The sequence below is a fragment of the Lynx canadensis genome, chromosome D3 (assembly GCF_007474595.2).
Source record: "Lynx canadensis isolate LIC74 chromosome D3, mLynCan4.pri.v2, whole genome shotgun sequence".
NCBI classification, from domain to species: Eukaryota; Metazoa; Chordata; class Mammalia; order Carnivora; family Felidae; genus Lynx; species Lynx canadensis.
Genome location: NC_044314.2, coordinates 19357685 through 19379351, shown reverse-complemented (window position 1 = coordinate 19379351; position 21667 = coordinate 19357685).

Sequence of the window (21667 nt, the reverse complement as noted above, 5' to 3'; positions counted from 1 at the left end):
GATAGTCGTTACTTCTTGTTTACCAATTCTTTTGCCTGTAGTGCTCTTTTATATAATTGCATACCTTTAATATAATTGCATATACTTCTAATACATTATTGGATAATAATGATTACAGAGGCCATCCTTGTTCATGGATTTAGCAGAAAAGAGTTTGGTGTTTCTCTACTAATTAAGAAGCTATCTATCCATCTATCTACCTATTAAGAAGCTACCTCTCATCTCTCTTTAAGGAAATAGCCCACCATTCCTACCTTATTGAATATTAAAAAATATTTTAATGTTTATCTTAGAGACAGACAGAACTCAAGTGGGGGAGGGGCAGAGAGAGAGAGACAGAGACAGAGAATCTGAAGCAGGCTCCAGGCTCTGATCTGTCAGCACAGAGCCTAACATGGGGCTTCAACCCACGAACTGCAAGATCATGACCTGAGCCTAAGTTGGATGCTGAACCGACTGAGCCACCCTTGTACCTTATTGAATACTTTTATCATCAATAGGTGTTAAATTTTTCAAATATTTTTTATATATTTGTGGAGATATCATATGAATCTTCTTCCTAGCTCTATAAACATGATGAAGTAATTATAATAATTTTTTTTTTTTTTGAAAGAAAGAGAGAGAGGGGGAAAGGGACAGAGGGAGAGGGAGAGAGAGGATCTTAAGCAGACTCCACGCCCAGTGCCAAGCCCAACACAGGGCTTGATCTCACCACTGTGAGATCATGACCTGAGAAGAAATCAAGAGTCAGATGCTTAACTGACTGAGGTACTTAGGCACCTCACCATTTCTTTTTTAACTTTTTAATTTTTTAAAGGAATTCCTACACCGAATGTGGGTCTCAAACTCACAACCTTGAGATCAAAAGTCACATGCTTACCAACTTAGCTAGCCAGGTGCCCCTAATAATTTAATATTGAACCCTCTTGCAAAAAAGTCTCCTTAGTCATGTTGTATCATTGTTTTGATGTGCTATTGGATTCTGACTAGTAATAGCACATATACTGCACTTTTTTTCATTGAGACTCAAAAGAGATTGTTAAGTAGTTTACATTTTTCGTGTAATCTTTGTGTGGCTTTACATATTCTTCCTTGAATCTCCAAAAGTTTTGATGCATGAAAGTTATTAATGAGTCACTGGTTGGTTCTATATTAATACCTGTTTTATCTTCACTGCAATATTAGCCTTTATCTTTTAAACTTCTTTATCACTTTTAATGCACTTTGACCTGATTTCTACTTTATCAAGAAATAAGAATGTAACCCCTGCTTCCTTTATTTCTTTATTTCTTTCGTTTTGGGAGTATTCATAAAAGCTATTCTTTTTAGGCTGTTCTTTTTGTTTTATAACATTTCTGTTTTCCCATTGACTCTTGCAAAAAATTTTCATCACCTGATATATCTTTGCCTACCTTTTTATTTTTAGCCTTGTAAATCTCTTGGCTTTAGGTATGTGTATACTACACAGTATAAGGTTAATTATTTTGGTCAGTGTCTTTCTGGTCGTTTTCATTATGTAAAGCATGTTTGCAAATAAAGTCTTTAAGAAGTGTTCATGAGAAGAATATTTTTTGAATTCTTCCTTGCATATTCATAACAGCTTGTCTATAGCCTTTGTGATTGGAAGTTGCTTTAGCTGGGTATAAAATCCTTGGCTTCTTTTTAAACTTTAGTCTCTAAAGGAAAATATGTTACTCCACAATCTTCCACCATAAACCATCACAATCAAAAAGTCTAATGAAAATATGATTTCTTTCCTTCATAAGTAATTTTTTTATCCATATATAGTTTTGCTCTGGTTGTGGAGACAGTAGTTCCTAGATGTCCAAATACATTTTTTTTAATTTAAGTTCCACTAATTTGAATAGCCTGCATCTTGGTGCTGGATGTTTTGAAAATATGATGTTTCCTTTCAATTATACAGTTTTGAATCTCCTTTTATTGCGGGAATATTTTCTCAAATTATAATTTTTAGGGTTTCTTCTGTCTCACTGCCTTTTTTGAAATAATAACTTTTTAAAAAAGAATAACTTTGTACGAAGGTGGTGTTTAATTTTAAAGTAAATGTTAATTCCCCGATTTTGAACATAGTGATGTTGGCATGAGGTGAGAGAATCATAGGGTGGGAACTTTATGGGGTGAAGGGAGAGGAAGGGAACCTACTACTTACCTTGGTTCAAATAAAGAACACTATATTCAAAGTTGGCAAAAGAATTTGAGTTCTGGTTCTGCTTTATCATCTCTAAGCCTTGGTTACTTCATCAGTAAAGTGAAAATAGAGTTCTACTTCTCTCACAGAGTGGTTGTCAGAATCGAATGAGATATTGGATTTGAAAGAGCTTTAAGAGCATTATAAAGTGTAGAGGACCACACAACTATAAATGCAAATAAAAAACTGAAAAGCAGCCCCACCACAGAATTTGGCCTGAGGAGAAGGGTTTCCTGCAGAGGAACAGAGGCAAGCACATAATTTGACTTCTGCTTTTGCTTTTGCTTTCACCTTCTCAAAACCCCACCCTCTGCCACTCCTGAGCTCAGAGAACTCATGCAGAAAACCACAAGCTCAAACCCTTCCCAGCCTCAACAGACAGAGAACATCTGCTCCAAAGGGTAATTATGAATGCAACCTTTGTATCCAGTTTACTTACTAACCCTTTATCTCAGAAATGTAGCATGAGAAGGTAACCTGGAAAATCACCAAATATCCATCTTTTTTCCCTTTAGGCAGGATTACAAAAAGGACTTTCTTCATTGGGTATTGAACAAAACAGGTAGTGAACAAAAATATTCTAGAATCCCATTTAGCCTTCAAAAATATCTTGCATATACTAACATACGTTTATACTGCTAGTACTAAATGAAGTGATTTGAAATGCAAGTATTTTTCTTTCAACAAAATGTGACTATTTATATCATGGCATATTAAGGAGAAACCATTGTAGTTTTTAAAATTCATATGAGAAGATAATTTTACACCCTTCTTCATGAGTTTCGCTTATTATTTAGCCTTTCACTTTAGATGTTCTAATATTCTTCTCTCATTGGAATATTAATATTCATGGATGCTTCTTGTCAGTTTTCCTTAGAGATATCCTCTGTGAAAAGTGGAAATTAGTTGATGGGTGCCATCCAAGCCCCAAACATCTTTGTCCCTGACAAATGCAATACTGTGAAGGACTAGATGTTTCTATTCTATATCCTACAACCTCCCTAATGGAACATGGGGACTGGTTTTCAGTGAAGGCTATAGTTATTATTTTCATTATCAACAATAGCTTTTATTACAAAGAAGGTTTTATACAGGGATAAAAAGGGAAAGACATATGCTCTGTAATGGTCATCAGTTATTTTCCCTGTCATGGCATGACAAAGAATGCTTCCATGAACATCCTCATACATGTGCCCTTATGTAAGAATTTCTTTGAGATTAAGAGCCAGGAGTGGAATCAATATGTGCATTCATACTTTGAGGAACTATTACTAATTTGCTGTCCAAAATAGCCTATTAGTCTATACTCCATCAGCACCGCATAAAGGTGCTTATATTCCACCAACACTTAGCATTATCCATCTATTTTTTTCCCATTTTATGTTTTTGTGTTAGTTGCATTTTTCAGACTAAAAATTATTATTCTATTTGGGTTCCTGGCTTATTTTCATTGCTTTTTAGCAACTCTGTATAATCTAAATATTTGTTCCTTATCTGGTTTAATGTTACAAATGTGTTTTCCTGGGGCACCTGGGTGACTCAGTGGCTAAGCATCTGGCTCTCGATTTCAGCTCAGGTCATGATCTTATGGTTCGTGAGTTCAAGCCCCATGTCAGGCTCTGCAATGACAGCATGGAACTTACTTGGAATTCTCTCTCTTCACCTCTCTCTCTGCCCCTCCTCCATTCTCTCTCTCTCTCTCTCTCTCTCTTTCAAAATAAACACTTTTTAAAAAATCCCCCCAAACCACATATATATTTCCCAACCTATCATCAGTCTTTTGACTTTTCCATACTGTTGAACAGATGTCTTTCATATCAATGTAATCACCCTTACTTATTTTTTTTGTTTATGCTTTAAAAAAAACCCTTCTTCATTCATCCATCCATTCAATAAATTGTACTGAGTCCTTCCTATGCACCAGGTACTGTTTTAGTAGCTGGTAGTACATCAATGAATAAGCAAACAGAAAGCACTGCCCTTCTGCAACTTATATTCTAATTGGAGAAGACATATCATAATCAATAGACATCATAAATAGGTGACTTCTACAGTATGTTTGGAGGTAGTAAGTCTATGGATGAAAACGGGGAGTAGGATAATGGAGACCAGCACTGTGGTATGCAGAACTGAATTTTTACACTGGGCAAGTGTTATTGATTTAAAGATACACATTTAGGGGCGCCTGGGTGGCGCAGTCGGTTAAGCGTCCGACTTCAGCCAGGTCACGATCTCACGGTCCGTGAGTTCGAGCCCCGCGTCAGGCTCTGGGCTGATGGCTCAGAGCCTGGAGCCTGTTTCTGATTCTGTGTCTCCCTCTCTCTCTGCCCCTCCCCCGTTCATGCTCTGTCTCTCTCTGTCCCAAAAATAAATAAACGTTGAAAAAAAAAATTAAAAAAAAAAAAAGATACACATTTATATAAATACAAATTTCCTCTACATGCTGTTTTAAACCAAGACTTTCTTACTAGCTCTACTAGTGAATGAGACTTCTCTTGGGTCTATTAGAGTGAAGTCCTAAGGCTCAAAAGACCCACCAAGGTGCTTTTGTTCATGTATACATGTCTAATTCCTGGACTTAAAAGGGGATTAAAGGGAAGAGTGTCTTACACTATCATGTTGCTGATGCCCCCGAGCCTAAATGTAGACTTCTTTGGAGGCTTAACTCATAGTCTGTTTTTGTAAATGTTCCATGTATACTCAGGGAAAAAATATGTTTTCTTAATGTCTTGGAGATATGTTAATACATATATACACACATATCTATACATAATCAAAAGTTTGTTCATTTTTTTAAATTTCCTTATGCCTTCTTTCCCTTGCTTGACTTCAGTTTTGAGAGACATTTAATAGACCCTCCAACTACAATGTTTGATGTAATACTTTGCCTTTCATTTTATAAATTGAAACTCAGCTAAGATTCATCAAGTTAAAAAGTTGATTCACTTTCATCTTCAAGCACCAGCTCAAAATGCAGACAATTTTTTTTATTGCATAGGTTTGTAGAAATGAACTAGGCTATGATGCTAGCAATGAAAAGCAAAATAAGTTTAAGACATCATTTTAATATGGAATATGTCCTCTGCTAATGACCTCAGCAGATTTTGAAACTGCAATTATATTTGTAGCCACTGGACTATAGGGTCTTAAATGACCTCTTAACAGATTAAAGAGGAAACGGGATGCAATACATCTTGTGACATGAATCTATTGTATAAATAGGATGAAATAGAAGAGCCTCAAAATCTGCCACTGTTAATTCAAATTACAATAGGAAAAAAATGCTAAAGGTGAAATAATAATGCAGTAAAGTCCATTGAAGAACACACCTACTGAAGCTATTTTCCATGCAATGGGTTCTAAAACTGTACTTCTTGGGTACTAAATTTTCTTTTCCTCCTCAGAAACTTTCCTGGCTTATTAATCATATTTCTCTTTCCCTTTTCTGAGATGCTGTTGCCCTTACTTAAAATCAATAGCCCCCCAAATAATGCTTAGTTGTTCCCTCTTTGACTCCATTTAACATAAGAGTTTTGAGTTCTCACCCTAGGCAGAGCACTGTGTTAGACATTAATGAGTATGTGGATGGGAGAGAGGGAGGGAGGGCTGGTGCAAAGACGATTGAGCCATGACGCCTGCCTTCACTAGGAGCTCAGAACCTGGTGATGGAGAGGAAAGATATGTCACCCAAAAAGTAGACTGGTATAAAGAACAAGGGAGAGGAGGTAGCTCAGTGCTAAGTGTGACCTGAGAATCAAAGCAGTTACCCCAGCGATGGAGTGGTTACCCCAGCTGAGATGTAGTTTTTCAGTCTCATTCCAGTGGCCCAGGCAACAATAGATGACTCTGTCTGGATCTGGGTATTTTCAAGTCACATGAACAGCAAAGACCAGAAGAATGGACCAAATGAATGGTCTTTCTGGAGAGGAGGGGGGCATGCCTTAGGCTGTTTATACTATCTATACAAAGTCCTCAGTGGACTCCCTCAGAAACTTGAAAACACTTAAGTGTGTCTGTGTAAGGCTGTGAGAAAACCCAGGCATTGGCTAGTTTAGAGTTCCCCAGGCAATTCTGATATAACCTGGTTGCAGGTTATGTGTTTTAGAACCACAGATGCAGGAGCTTTGAAGTTAGACATAAGTGATTTGAGTTCTGCCACTTACTGGCTGTGTGGTCTTTGGCAAGTTACTTAACTGTTCTAGACTTCCGTTTCCTCATCTATACAATGGGACTGATTACATCTGCCTTCAACATTTGTTATGAGGATTAAGTGAGATAATATATTAAAAACACTTAGTGCAGTACCTGGCATAGAATAAAAGTGCAGTAAATAATCACTATTGTCTTTATTTCCCTTGGGATGGACCTGCCTGATGCCACAGTTATGACACTGAATGACATAAGGCATCTCCAGGACATTCTTCTCCATTCATACTGCCATCTGATATGGAACTGAGCAAGTCACTAAGGATAAGGCAGGGAAGGAACTTGACTCATGAGTTGATTCTAGCCTGGGTAGCCCTGTTATATCTAATGAAAAGAAAAGAAAAAGAATCATGAAAGAAGCATCTTTTAGACCATTTTAATCTAACAGAACTTTCTGCAATGATGAGAGTGATCTGTATTACTGTGTCCAATATGGTAGCCACTAGGCTCATGGGACTCTTGAGCACTTGGCATGTGGCATGTGAAACCATGGAATTAAATCTTAATACTGTGTAATTAATTTAAATTCAAAATTAAATGGCCACATGTGCCAATGACTACCATGCTGGACAGCATGTTCTAGAGGGAACTGTACATTGATGCACTTCTGCGAGGGCCCGGATCTAGAGAAGGTGACTGAATGAAGAGTGATAGCTGAGACCCTTCAATGAGGTCTGCACCACACAAAGAAAAGAGGTAAGTTTACACTTTTTTTTTTACTACAAATAACCCAGAGTAGCAAAATTTATTCGGAGGCTTGAATTTGAGACATGGTCAGTCTACCTGCATAGATCAATTCCCTAATTCTCAGAAGATGAATTGGACTTGGGTCTTCTCTCTCTCTCCCAGGTATAACACCCTCCTCTCTGTCACCATCACCACTGTTCAGAGCACTACAGCTGTACTTGGAGAATGGCACCAGAGTAAACGGTTTCCTTGACTGCCTTTCTGTGAGTTCCTTGAGTACAGGACCTAAGTCCCATTTGTCTGTGTCCCCAGAAACACAAATAATATAGATGATTTATCAATGTTTCTGAAAGAAAAAGAAAAGGGAAAGGGAAAAAGAGAGGTATGAATGGAAAGAGGAAGGAAGGAGGGAAATAAGGGGGGAGGGAAGGAAGAAAAAGAGGAAGGAAGAAAGGTCTCTGAGGTATTGAGTAAGGTTACCCTGGTATTAAAGACAGAACCTTCAGGTTCCTAGTTGTGTTCATTCTTCTACACCACATTGGAACTTCCTGTTAAAGACTCTAAAAGGAAACACTCTCAGGACATGACCACAATGTTCCCATTTCAAGGTATGAAGTATCATTTAACCACATTTTCTTCTCCTTCAGTAGCTCAGAAATTTATCTCTAAAAGCATAGGAAACACATGGTTGGACTATCAGGAAGCTGTGTCTTAAAGAGTAGATGTGCAGAAAGATCAAAGAGATGAGGGAGTAGGGTGACCAGCCAGTGAACAATTTAAGTGGTGTATTATTGAGATCAGAGCTGGATACACAAGTGGAAATTAAAGGGTCCGAAGTCTGCAGGACTTAGTGAGGCCAATGAAGAAGTCTCATGGTGGTAAAAAGCAGTTGGGAGGACAGGGAGAGATAATCAGAGGTTTCAAGATAGAATAATGCTGAGGGTGAGTAGAAAAGTAGGATACTGGGACATAAATGTTCTAAAAGTCATTGGAACTAACAATTCCAAGAAAAAAATGAGATTAGAAGGGAGATTGCATGGATTACTTGAACATGCATTGAAGACGTCTATTCTGATGGTTAGCAAAAATTAAAATCACAGATCAGAGAACACAATAATTATGGTTTGGGGGACAAAGTAGTGAGTACTCAACAGATGAAAGAGACAGTAGGCTACGGTGTAGGAGGTAGTCTGAATGGATGCCACAGATGAAGATTTTCTGCAACGGTAAAAGAATAATGAGTGAGAGTGGCCATGGGGGTCAAGGAGCATGCTACATCCCTTTTCCACTCCTGCCCTGGGTTGCTTGGGGTGTAGGGAATGAACCACCTTTTCTCTTTTGAGTCCCAGGAGAATCTGTAGCCCCAGAGGAAGCCAAACTCCAGTCAAGGCAAGAAGTCTAGTGAGTATTCTTGGAAGACATCCACTTAGCAGAGGAGGAAATGGAAGAAAAGCCAAGTCAGGGCTGGAGATAAGATTAGGAAAGGCGGCTTCAGGGGACAGGGAAGATAGAGTTTGTCAAAGTGGAGCACCTGTCAAGCAACAGGAGGCGATGTGGTTGGACAGACAGATTGATAGTGGTGTCTACACAGCCTTGAATCCAAGTTGAGTTTGGACTTCTGTGGTCAGCAATGGGCAGTCTTCCAGCATCCTCTGAGTAGGTGATTAATGTGACAAAAGTCGTGGTATTTCCAAAATAATTTATTTAGAATGCCACTCAGGATGAATGGAATAGGAAATACATTGGAATTAGCAACTCCTCGTCCTTCCTAGAGCCTGTGAAAACTCCAGTTAACTTTGCATACCAGATTTTAAAATAAAAACCTACAGAGCTGTTACCTCTAACTCCTTCTGTCTTGGTCTTATAAAGATGGAACGTTATTGTCAATACAGTAGGTGTGGCTTCAGTGGGCCCTGATTCAGGCCTTCTGAGTAGAATCCGTTTTTTTTTTTTTCCGGCCAGTGGATCATTCAGTGGAGTGGTCCACGCAAACCAGACAGCTCCACATGTAAATTAGGATGAATGGCTTGTCAATGGCTTGTCCCTACAGTAGTTGCCCAGAACACAACCTTCTGACGACCAAGTCACTGCACCACATGGCCATGGCATCTGCCCTGAAATCCCAGAGTAGAGAAAAGGAGGACTGGCAGAGGTCAGTGTCGAGGTGAAAAGTCTTATCTTCATCCTGTCATATTATTTGTCATTTCCATACGGGCCACTGACAGCTGTCCGTCAAGCAAGCCTTACCCTGCTGCTGGCAAACCTCACAGCATACAAAAAAGAGACTAACGCAAGTCTGTCTTAATTAGGTGATAATTAAACATTCCAGCCAGAAACTTCCAATCAATCTGACAGAACATACCCGTTCAAAACAAAGTTTTGCAGCAATAGTCCAACAGACTGATAAGGTTTTGCCTGTCTTGCAATAATAAAACTTGTAAGTCCCCATCAAGTATCTCGAGGATTTGAGGCGAGGATTAAGTAGGAATCTACCGAAAGGGACAGGAACCTGGGGCATCCCTAGGGAGTTGTGTTCCTCTCCCCTGCAAGGGGGATGAACTACACCCAGCATCAGGAGCAGAGTCAGAGGCGGGCAAGGAGCCCTGGTGACTGGTGTGCATGCTCAGAGGGGGTGAACAACAACAGAACCATCCACACCCAGGCTCCCGTGTGTACCTGCGAGCGTCACCCCTCCGCGAGTGCCCGCTGGCAGAACTACCATTGTCTTCTCTATCTGGCATCTTCTGAGCAACCGTCCGGACCCGGGCAGCTCAGCGGCCAACCCACCGAGACTTCCAGAGAGAGCACTTCTGGTTCTTAAAAAGCAAGTCAAAGGAGAGGTTGTGCTTCTATTAGGGAACTTTTAAATATCCCTAAACTCAAAGTTTCCTATCTAGCAAGTTCATGGCATGCAGGGTTGAAGATAGGAAGAATATTTTACAAAACGCCTGAATTAGATTAGTCCCCTGCTTAACTGATATAATTAAATATCGAATTGACCCGGAGTGCTGAATGTTACTTTTGGGTGGGAACTGTGCCACCAAATACCAAAAAATCTGCCATTATTTCTCTGCTGCAGTGGATCAAATTAAGCTGGAACTCCCCAAGCCTCATTTGACCTAAAATTATTCTGATGCTGAAATGCTTTGGCAAGTGTTACACCAGTTATCTGTGATCTAAGACCTAATCAGACTATCACTTGAAGTTCATGGGGCAGCCCGGGTGGGACTGAATGGTGACAGTGTAGCACTTTTGGAAGAAATCCCTAAGTTCTAGCTCTATTTTGTAGCTGTCACTAATCTACACACACACACACACACACACACACACATTGCAGAGAGCAGTGTGATCTAGAATGTTAGTATTGTATCTTCCTACCACAAGGGAAACTTAGACATTTTTTTCTTTTCCACTAAACCTTAAAATTAACAAGAAGCAAAATTATAAAGAAGAAAACTAAAGTCTCTGCTGGTTGGGGGTGGGTGGGGGTGAGAGGTGACAGCATCCAGAGAGGACACCCATTAGACTAAAAGTTCCCACACAATTCAAATGAGGTGGTTTCTGTAGAAAGGTTTGCAAAGATTTAACAATTTCCACCAGTGTTATGAGAGGTTGCCTAATTCCACTCCTCCCTCTTAATATTCTGTTTTTTTGATTTCTTCGTTTTTGTTTCCTCTGAGATAAGAGCCTAATATCCAGTTCTTTAATTTTCCATTCCTAAACAAAAGCAATCACAGTATTTTCAGTCGACTTCAAAAGCTTTTGTGTCACTGTTATGAGTCGGTATGTTTTTCTCTGTTCGTGTGATTGAAGGCACTTTGTGAAAGCTGAGAAAACTTGCTTTGAATTTTTTAAAAGGTTCTCTGTGTTTAACCAAACACTTGTCCGTGTAGAGCAGGAATATGCACCTTGCAGTTTCTATCTTGTCAGAGAAGATTTGAAGGCAAGGCTCTGCTCACCAGGGTATTTTCATCTCCCGGGATTCTGAATCTAGCATCTTGCATCCCCAATAAAATGTGTCTACCCTGAGGATGGTTTTCTTCAGGGGGGACTGACCCCCCCCACCGCTGTCCCCTCCTCCCACCCCAATCAATTTGTGGTTCTGAAGCTCTCCATGTTTATGCATTTCAAAGACCTCACCAAAGTGCAATTGATCTGTGATTCCAGTTTCCTAAAACTGTGGTAATATTTTGTGAAGATATATCACCCCAGCCGTCACACAGACAAATCAGTGACTTCACAAAAACGTTGATCTCTGACTCACATCATAGTCTGAGGTGGGTCGAGTGACTTTACAGGGCACCTCCTCCAAGTGCTGACTCAGAGATCCAGGCTGTCTTTGTCTCCCAGCTAGGTAGTTAGGAACACGTCGTCTCTAAATTCGCCCAAGAAGAGGAAAAGCAAGTTGGAGAAGGCGCACCAGTAATTAACAGCCCCCACCTGGACGATACACACAAAACTCCACTCGCATGTTAGAGAATGGAGTTAGCACTAGGGGCTTTGCCCGTAACTGCAAGGAAGGCTGAGAAATGAGTAGGAGTGTTTCATTTGGTAAAACACTGTCTCTGACACAAGGACAGACTGTGGTACCTTTAATTGGATACTTTGTATGCTTTTGAAAGACATCTCTTGTATTATTGGCTTGTCTTCCTATTTAATTTTGTGTCTGTCATGGCTCCCAGTTCTACTGTAAGTACTTTGAGAATAGAAACAATATGTCACACATCTTTGTGTCTCTCTTCATATCCAGCAAAATGTCTTTCCTATAATTGGTTCATTCAGCATTCAGTCGATAAATACTCATCGAGTTTCCATTATATGCACTGTTTTAAGTCCTGGGAATGCCTTGGTGTGAAAATACACTAATTTCTCCCTACTGAATTTATAAAATCGATTAAATATTCACGCAAGTAAATGTAAAATTGTCGACCATGCTGAATATTAGGAAGTAAAAACACGTTGTGTCACAGAAATACTCTTAGAACCAAGTTTAAAGACAATGATGGTATTGAGTAAACTAAAACAAAAAAAAACCCAAAAAACAAAAACAAACCAAAAAAAATTGTCATGTGGATTGTGGGAAATCTTGCCCCATGGAGATTCCAAGAGGTAGAGAGCAATGCAAAGAGGTGCTGGGCAATTAGCAGGTGCTCCTGAACTCCCTGGAGGAGTGAAGTTTTCCACCAGCATTCCCTCATTTCCTGTACTGTGCCTGGTATGATAGGCAACATGTCAGGAGTAATAAAGAAAAATGGCAGGGTAGCTACAACACAAGACACACATCTTTGGGACATTTCCATTCTGTCAGCAGTTTTCTGTCATACTCTAATGGGATCATATGAATAATTTTGTTTCCTCTAATAGGAACCCCCAAAATATATAATCTCGTCAGGTTGTTTTTATATCATTCTATGAAAAAATGAATACTAACATGATGAAAAGAAAAGATAAGCAAGAGAAATACAAGTAAAATGGAATATTTGTGGACATGATTATTTTAGATATTCATATGGCATCTGTGATAAGAATGTTGTTTCTGCCTGTTCCTCTGTACTTGATGAACTATGGGTAGTTATCCGAGAATGGCAGGCATCTTTGTCTTCCTATGTTTTTATACTGGGAAAGGAATGTGTCTCCTTGACTTACATATGTTGTTTTATTTATTTATTTTGCTCAATCGTGTGCTTATGAGCTTTCAGTCTGCTCCCATGGCATAATCCAAATGACTTGGACAATTTGTTATTGTCGGTTTTGAGATGAGAACATGAAGGCACCCTGCAGCCCTAAAAGCCTATCAGTTCAAACTCTGATGATTGTCATTTACAATTATTTCAGCAAAGCCTCCTTCTTTTCTTCCAGAATCGTTTGGGGAATTTTATTTGGTGTTTGCCCGTGTTATTAAACGAGTTTCTCGTAGGCTGGGTTGAAATCCAAAAGTGGATCAACCGTAATTCCCATACTACAGTGAATGCATATAATAAGCATTTAATAAACACCAGTTAAAATGAAGTCAGTTGAATTGAACTGAACTGAACTGAAAAATTAAAGACTTGCGTGGTTCAGCAAATTAGAACATTCTGTTAAAAATGGACAATCCAATCACTTGCCCTACAGTGACATGCTGTGCCTCCACACAGAGTGTAGGTGTGTAAGTAAGCATGTGCTTAGCCAGTCATGTATTCGAGCACTGAAAGCAGGTTATTTTTGTTGTATAATGTCATTGTGAGTTTCCTGTCTTTGTAACTCAAAAAATATGGGCCTTCACGAACCAAGGAGGAAGGAATGAATTAGTCAGCAATGGTGTTGGGAAAATTGGCTTCACTATACGGAAGAAAAAAAAAATTCTCAAGTTAGATTTTCACCTCAGACCACACAACAAAATAAATTCCAGCTGATGTTGAAAAGTGAAATGCAAAAAAGTAAAAGCATCAAAAAAACTGGAGGACCATCTGCAGATTTGGATTGGCAGAGAAGGGGGTGGGGGAACAATGGCACTTCTACCTTTACTTTATAGTTCTATTTTGTCTTTTAAAAAACAATAAGCAACAATTACATGTGTAATTTTCAAAATGGAGAGGAAATGTAGATGAGTACTTTATCAATCTTGGGGTGATGAAAGACTTTCAAAACCTAGAAGTCATGGAAGAAACACCAAAAGGAAATCAACACATTTGGTACAATTTCTGTATGTCAATAAAAGCATCAAAATGTAAAAGATGCATGAAAAATTGGGGCAATGTTTGGCACAGATACTGCGAAGTATTCACACCATCAACGTATAAAGAACAACTACAACTTTCTAAGGAAAACATGCAGCCTATGTTAGAAAAGGGTATAAAATAGCTGTTGCACAGAATATCATGAAAAGAAAAAAACACTGCTAATATAATAAATAAACATATGCAGGAGAGGAAAAATTTTTCTTCCACCCTTCTAGGTTCTTTTGACTGGTCTATTAATTAAATTGACAAAAGACAGATTTACCAGAGAAAAACAAATTTAACTTAATATGTATGGGAGCCCCACAAAGACATGAGAAGCTGAAAGACAATTGAGACATATAAACTATGCCATCCTGAGCTAAGACGGGGATAGAAGTCTGGGGCTATAAAAGGTAGGAAGACAATTCACAAAGAGATGGGAAGAGCAAATGTTGGGTAAACAAATGTTTCCCATGCCTTGCAGAGACAATAGGGCCCACAGAGGAATCTAAACAAATAGGCCCTGCCAAGCTCCATTCTCCCCACCACCCGCCCCATCTTCCCACACCCAGCCCACACTTTCTGTAGTGATCCCTGGTTATAGCTCTTTCCCGGGCCAGGCCCTCTATCTAAATCCTCAGAGGCAAGTAAGGGGGAGGTAAAAGGCTCTTCCTTTGTCTTTTGGGTCTTGACTATCTTCAGCTCCAAATACCCATACCAAGGTGGCACATTTTGGGGGGGCTCATTTTGAACCCCTTCAATGCAACAGTTGTTGCACCAGAATGCCCACCATAGCCTTATTTATAGTATTAGAAAATTTAGAACTGATCTCAATGTGTAATAGCAGAATGTTAAGTGGACTATTGTTTCAAGAGTGTATATATGATGACGTAAGGATATTCTAATCATACAAATGCAAAAAGGGCTTCAAAAGCAAATACAAAATTTTTAATTTCATAAAACGTGGGTCTGTGTTCATGCACACGTGCATGCAAGATCATGCTTAGGAGGGAATTTTTCCCCTAATATATTTCCTCGAATATTTTTCCAAAAATACTAGCAGTGCTTATTTCTTGGTAGTGAGGTTACTGTCATTTTCATTCTTCTGTCTTTCTATAAGGAGCATGCATTAGTTTATAATCAGAAAAAAAATAAAAGAAGCATTTATTTTATGCTCACGTCTTCTCCTTCCTTTTAAAAAAATTCCACATGTTAAGTTTAGCATTCTTAACCAGATAAAATACTGTGAAAACTCTGAATGAAAGACACTGAAGATCATTTATCTGCATGTAACTTTCATGGATTTCTAGTTTAGCATAGAGCATAATGCTAGTGAATTAATTTAATTTTAACTTGACCCATTTAATATCTATGCCCATGCTCTTTTTTTTCTCACCATCATCTCCTCTCCTACTGGTCGGCTTATTTTTTACCGAAGTGCCAACTAATATGGGACACCTTGAGAGTGTAAATTGCACTTTTTGAAATAGATCATATCTTTTTTTTCTCATCCTTTGGAAATCTTTAAATGGAATAAGTAGAACAAATAGCTGACAGGTAGGCCCTTAGGGATAAGATCTATTAAATTTTTCCTCATTAGGGATGTAGACTTAGGCCTACATTATAATTTTTCCCCATAATTCGGACAAATCCTTCACTACTAATTGAATTCTTTTTGGTCCAGGTGTAAAGCATCTAGATCATTTCTAAATTTTTTTTTCAATGTTTATTTATTTTTGGGACAGAGAGAGACAGAGCATGAACGGGGGAGGGGCAGAGTGAGAGGGAGACACAGAATCGGAAACAGGCTCCAGGCTCCGAGCCATCAGCCCGGAGCCTGACGCGGGGCTCGAACTCACGGACCGCGAGATCGTGACCTGGCTGAAGTCGGACGCTTAACCGACTGCGCCACCCAGGCGCCCCTAGATCATTTCTAAATAAACATAGGTCATCCTCATGCCTTTGGCCACTTAATATCTTTCTTTAATGGTTTCACTTCTTGTCTTCCTGGTTTCTTTGTCCCATCACTAGCTTCCAGTTGTGTTTTGTTTTTTTGTGTCGGGTGTGGTGGGGGGGGTTGAGTGTTAGTTTTTCTGTGGATTTTGTTTTCTTGTTGTTATTTTTGTTTTTTCATTTTGTTTTGTTTTGTTTTTAAGTAGATCAGAAATATAGCTGTGAAGGATGGATGAAAAGGCAGAGTTGAAAACACACAATTGATAGATGACACTTTACAGTCCTGTGATCCATACTGATTTAAAAAAACAACAACCAAAGAGCAGGCAGCCATCTAATCAGGATGGATCCCACTCCTGAATAAGTATGTCTCCCTTTCTAATGCCCCAAATTTGATTATTACTGAATGATCATTCGCAATAATCCTTGTCCTTTCCAGATTTCCTCCCTGAAAACGTAAATACCCCTGAAAATGGACTATAATTTTTAAAATAAATTCTCTTCCTACTCACACAAAGGATGAGTTTTTCTTTAGGATTTCATTTGTTGTCAGCAAAATCCTGTGGGCCCCAAAGCTAAAGGTTCTACAAAAGGGAGGATGGGGAAAACCAAGGGCAAACCTTGTAAACTTCATCACAGTGTATTGGGAAAGCCCCGTGCATATTCTGGCAACATGCCCAGTGCCCTCTCTCCCTCCTTAGTGTTATCGGAAGTGGGAAGAAAAAAGAAAACCCGGGGGGGAGACAGCAGCAAGAGGACCAGTGGTACCTCCACCCCTGTATCATGAATGTCCAGGGACAGACCAGTGGAAGGCGGGCATCTATAGAGCAGGTAGATATTAGACTCTGGCTCAGCTTCTTTATCAGCACAGGAAGGGAATGACAATAAGACCACTAATGAAAAAGCCACATTTTGACAGCCCTGGCTCTGTCTCAGCTATAACAATAAAATGTGAATTGCAGAACAAGACCCAGTAACAGGAAACAAGAATAGCGCTGAAGGTGTTTTGGTAAACAATGGCAGTTTTCCCCACTGAGGTCTTGATTAATACCCTCAGCAAATCTAGAGAAAAGGATAAGGCTTCCCTGTCAGGAGGGCTGACCACAACCCCATGTAATGCTCATCCATCTCTGACATCCCTGCCCAAGACACACTCTTATGGCAGAACCATCCACCTTGACCTAGGACAGGTAATGAAACATAATGACAGTCTTTCCCTGCTCCACTTCCAGCTGCTTCACATGGCTGCTAATAAAGATGCTTGGCTTTTATGCTGTCCATCTGTGCCCCAAAAGCAAACATGGAATTGTGTTTTCCTCTTTGGTCTGTCCCCCAGCCTAGAAGAATGTGTCCTGCGGAAGACAAGCCAACCTTCAGCTGACCTCTAGATGCATTCATTAGGCTCGGCTTCAATACTTTCGACAGTGTCTCCAGATCTCCTGTTTCTATAAAACATATTTGTTTATTTTAAAAAGTACAAAAGAACTATAGTAGTCTTGTTAGCAATCCAACAGAATCAAGCCTTGTTCACAGAAGCCCTTGGATTCCAGTGTGTCTGACTTGACTCTGGGTTGTTTATTTTCTATTTAATCCAAGAGACTCCAGAGCATGGGTCAAAGAATTGAAAGCAGGGTTTGAAAAGGACTTGGAGAAGTTTTGCTTTGGAAGCCAATGTAAAAATTAGATTCTTATCTACTCTATAATATTATTATTTTGAGCATTTATGAGGACTGCTGTTTGAACATAATCATTCTCTAAGGTTTTCATGCCCTAACAATTTGGCATCAATGTTTTGGGGGAATTTTAAACTAAACAACAGTACTAACACCTAGTATTGCCAAAGCAAATAGCATAGATCCATTGGCCTTCTGTTCCTTTTACTCAAAAGCTATTGAGCGAAATCAGTTGAAATTCTACCCAGAATCTTGAACAGGAGAACTTGGAAGGTACAGTTGACTCTCATAATTGCCTTCTACCCACCACCTGGAACAGCATTTATGGGAATCATCTTTATATGAATAATTTTTGAGACAAAATAATCCACCCTCATGTGACACAGGAAGCGGATCCAGATTCAGGGCTTGTTTGGCTGTGACAACAAGGCCACCATGCATACACTGGCAATAAAGAAGGAACTAAAGCTGGGGAGAGAGCAGCTCCAGGGCCTACAGTGTGGGAAGAGCAGGGGCAGGCAAAGGATGCTGGCTGGAGCACACAGTCAGTATAGAGATTAAAAAAAGATGTCTCCATATAGAAATATCATTGGCAGGTGCTCCATATATAGAAACAGAGGGTAACCAACAGGTATAGCTTTTTCAGCTTATCCCATAATGGAAAAACTATTTAGAGCTCTCTGAAGCCACCAGCCACAGAATCTGCTTCAGAGGAACAGGGTAACATGTCCTCTACAGGCAAGAATGGTATGCTGATCTTCTCAATTTTCTTCACAGTTAAAAATTCACAAAAATGTCACAGTTAAAGAGACCATAGATAGAGCCTTGTCAGCTTCCTGGCAGTTTCTCAAGACCTTTAAATGAGTCTCATCTGATTTGAACACAAGGCCTTGTAATTCTCCATTTGATTCATTGAGAACAAGCTTCCTTTATTTACAGAATGCTCTATAATCCTTAAAGATTTTCCTATATGGGCAAAAATTTTGTCCCATTCATAATACTTACACACACTTGCAAGTGTACTGCTGTGTATACACACATACACACACTCATATAAGTTTATGAGCCTTATCCTATACAGAGAAAGTTCATAAGAACAGCTCATACATGTCATTCATATGTTACCTATCCTGCCTATTTGATTCTTGCTTCTTCAAACCCACCTGTCTACTAGAAAAGAAGAATGAAGTTCCTTGGGATACCTATGAGATTTCTATTGAGTTTTTTGTTGTTGACTTTGAATTACAACTGGTTAAAATAAAGGCATGTCAATACCACATGATACAGTTACATAGTCCCCAGTGCCTCAGTTTTCTTGACTATAAAGGAAGAATAATCACAGTACCTACCTACCTACCTCACAGGTTTTTGTGAGGATCAAATAAGGTAATTCATGTAAAAGACTTGGGATAGTGCCTGACACATAATGAACACTCAAAATATTGTACTATTATTAGTATACAATGCCATAAATTACACAAGGCAAATTACCATTGAGTTGGGTTAGAATTCAAGTCAAATCAATAAATATGCATTATCTACCACATATAATTACTATTGTAGAAAATACATGTTCATTAGTAGATGCTCCGTTCAAACTCCATTAAATGTTTATCAGCTATCTGAGTGGCCCCTGGGAAGTCAGGGTTAGCCTATTATTCTGCTTTCACTGGCCTAGGACTAAAAAAATTAGGCAGGAAGAATGCACTCATTCAAACTGGGATGTGTCCAGAACATGAGGTTAAGGAGATCTATTAATAAATTGTGACTTCAGTAATTAAAGGTACACACATAGGCATCGTGCATGCTAGAATGACATTTTGTTAATAGACTGTCCTGGCAGAGAGGGGTGTTCTTTTAAAGCTTTTTAGCAGCAACAAGCTGCTTCCTAGTCAGGAATCTTAAAATAACTATGTCATTACATAAACATTCTACATCCACCTTATGCCAACCCATGTTCTGTTTCTTTTGGAAGAGAATGAAATAAGATGAATAGGCATGACCCAGGAGCCTGTGTTAGAGAATGCTAACATTCTTTAAGATGGTGGATTTTCTAAAAATTATGAAAAAGGGCCAGTGTTAAAGTATGGCTGACCTTTGCAAGATTATTTTATTGCAAAGTTCTTTGGTTTTACAAGCTGACATGCCAGAGTCAACATAAGTAAGGTGCTAGGGGAATATTGCCACAGAGGTAAGAGCATAAACTTATGTAGCTATCTCAGTGTGGCCAACTGGGCCCTGGGGAGGAGACCAGTCCACACAGCTACATAAATAGCAACTATGGCCTGGCCAACAATTCAAAGAGCACTAGGTGTATTGTCTTCAGAATTCAATTGCATTAGGAACAAATCAGATATAGTGAACACCTCACATAGGCAGACATGAGCTCTGGGCCACTCCAGCCTGGGAGGAAATCTTCTGCATTAGCAGAACTCCAGTGGCAGTGAGCTAGGTCAGACTGATATTTGGGTCCAAATCAAACAGGTCCCAGAGGAGAAATCAGACTTTTCAGTGAATAAGAGGAGGTCCAGCATGTAGGGAATCAGCAGTGAAAGAGACAGGGAAAGAGGAAGATACCTAAGGATGGTTTAGGCAGTTAGCATGGAACAAACTTGACAAAACATGATTTATAGTCAGCTGGAGGCACTGGAGAAGAGGGACAGAGACTAATGACTTGATCTGATATCTAAGTAGGATTTGGTCACAAAGAGCAAATCAAAAGACCAGGAATTAAAACGGGAACCAAGAAGTGGACTAACCAGATGCTGAATCACCGGGAATAATTGTCCTAGAAATAAGGGTTTTATCGGTAGAAGGAAACTTGCTTAATATGTTTAATAACTAGTCCTCAAAGATGGCACTCAGTGAACCATAGCCTCACCACAGTTAATTAGGGTAAGTACTGTGACTTGTTTGACCAATAGGATTTGCCAGAAGTGACACTGTGTATTGGGAACAGGGCCTTAAGAGATTTATAGCTTTCATTTTTACCTCTTGGAATGCTCCCTCTTGGAATTCAGATGCCATGTTGCCATGTTGCCCAAATCTCCTAGAGAGCCTCTGTGATCAACAGCCCCGGCCTGAGTTCCTAACAAAGCCAACAGCTGCCAGCCATGTAAGGAAGCCATCTTGGATGTCCAACCAAATCAAGCCCCCAGGATCCAGCCCTCACTCACATCACCTGGAGCATAAGGACCACACAGCTGAGCCCAGTCAACTCACAGAATCATAGTAAGAGATAATTAAATGATTATTGCAGTAAGTCACTCCGTTTGGGGACAGTTGTTATAAAGCAACCGAAAACTGAGTGTGATAGTTTCAGGGGACATGAAAGCAATATTAAACTAAGCAATGATTACATCAGCAGGCACTTGAAATGAATTTGAATCTTCTTTTAAAAATTTAAATTCCATTCAACATATCCTCTTTAAGAAGACAGAATTTTGCATAACTTGTGAAAGAAAATTTCCCATCAAAAATATTTAAACTTTTAACGTTTATTTATTGTTGAGAGTGACAGAGAAACAGAGTGTGAGCAGGGGAAAGACAGAGAGAGAGGGAGACACAGAATCTGAAGTAGGCTTCAGGCTCTGAGCTGTCAGCACAAAGCCCGACGCGGGGCTTGCACCCACAAACTGTGAGATCATGACCTGAGCTGAAGATGGATACCTAACTGACTAAGTCACCCAGATGCCCCTTCCATCAAAAATATTTAAAATCAACAGTGTTTAAGAAAGGCAACCAATTTATCTAAAGATTTTCTCCTTGTTGTATTGCTATAGTTCAATTAAAAGTAGGATGGGGTTGGGGGCACCTGGGTGGCTCTGTCGGTTAAGTGTCAGACTCTTGATCTTGGCTCAGGTCCTGATCTCACAGTTTGACCAGGGAGTTGGAGCCCTGCGTCAAGTCCCTTGTGGAGCCACACATGGAGTCCCATGTCCAGCCCCACGTCGACAGCATGGAGACTGTTTGGGATTCTGCCCCTCCCCTCTCTCTCAAAATAGGTAAATAAACTTAAAAAAAAAACAAAACAAAAGTAGGAAGGGGTGAAATAAAGTTTGAAAGAAAATGCCAGATTTCCCAGACAGTTTTACACGCAAAATTATCAACAACTTTTGCTGTATCATGTCTTCTCAAGCAAGACATTGCTGTCCCTTAATTTGCTACTATAGCTAGACACGGGATTTCCTGCATTGAACTTCTCAACCTTAAGAAGGCCTCTGCTCATCACAGTTATG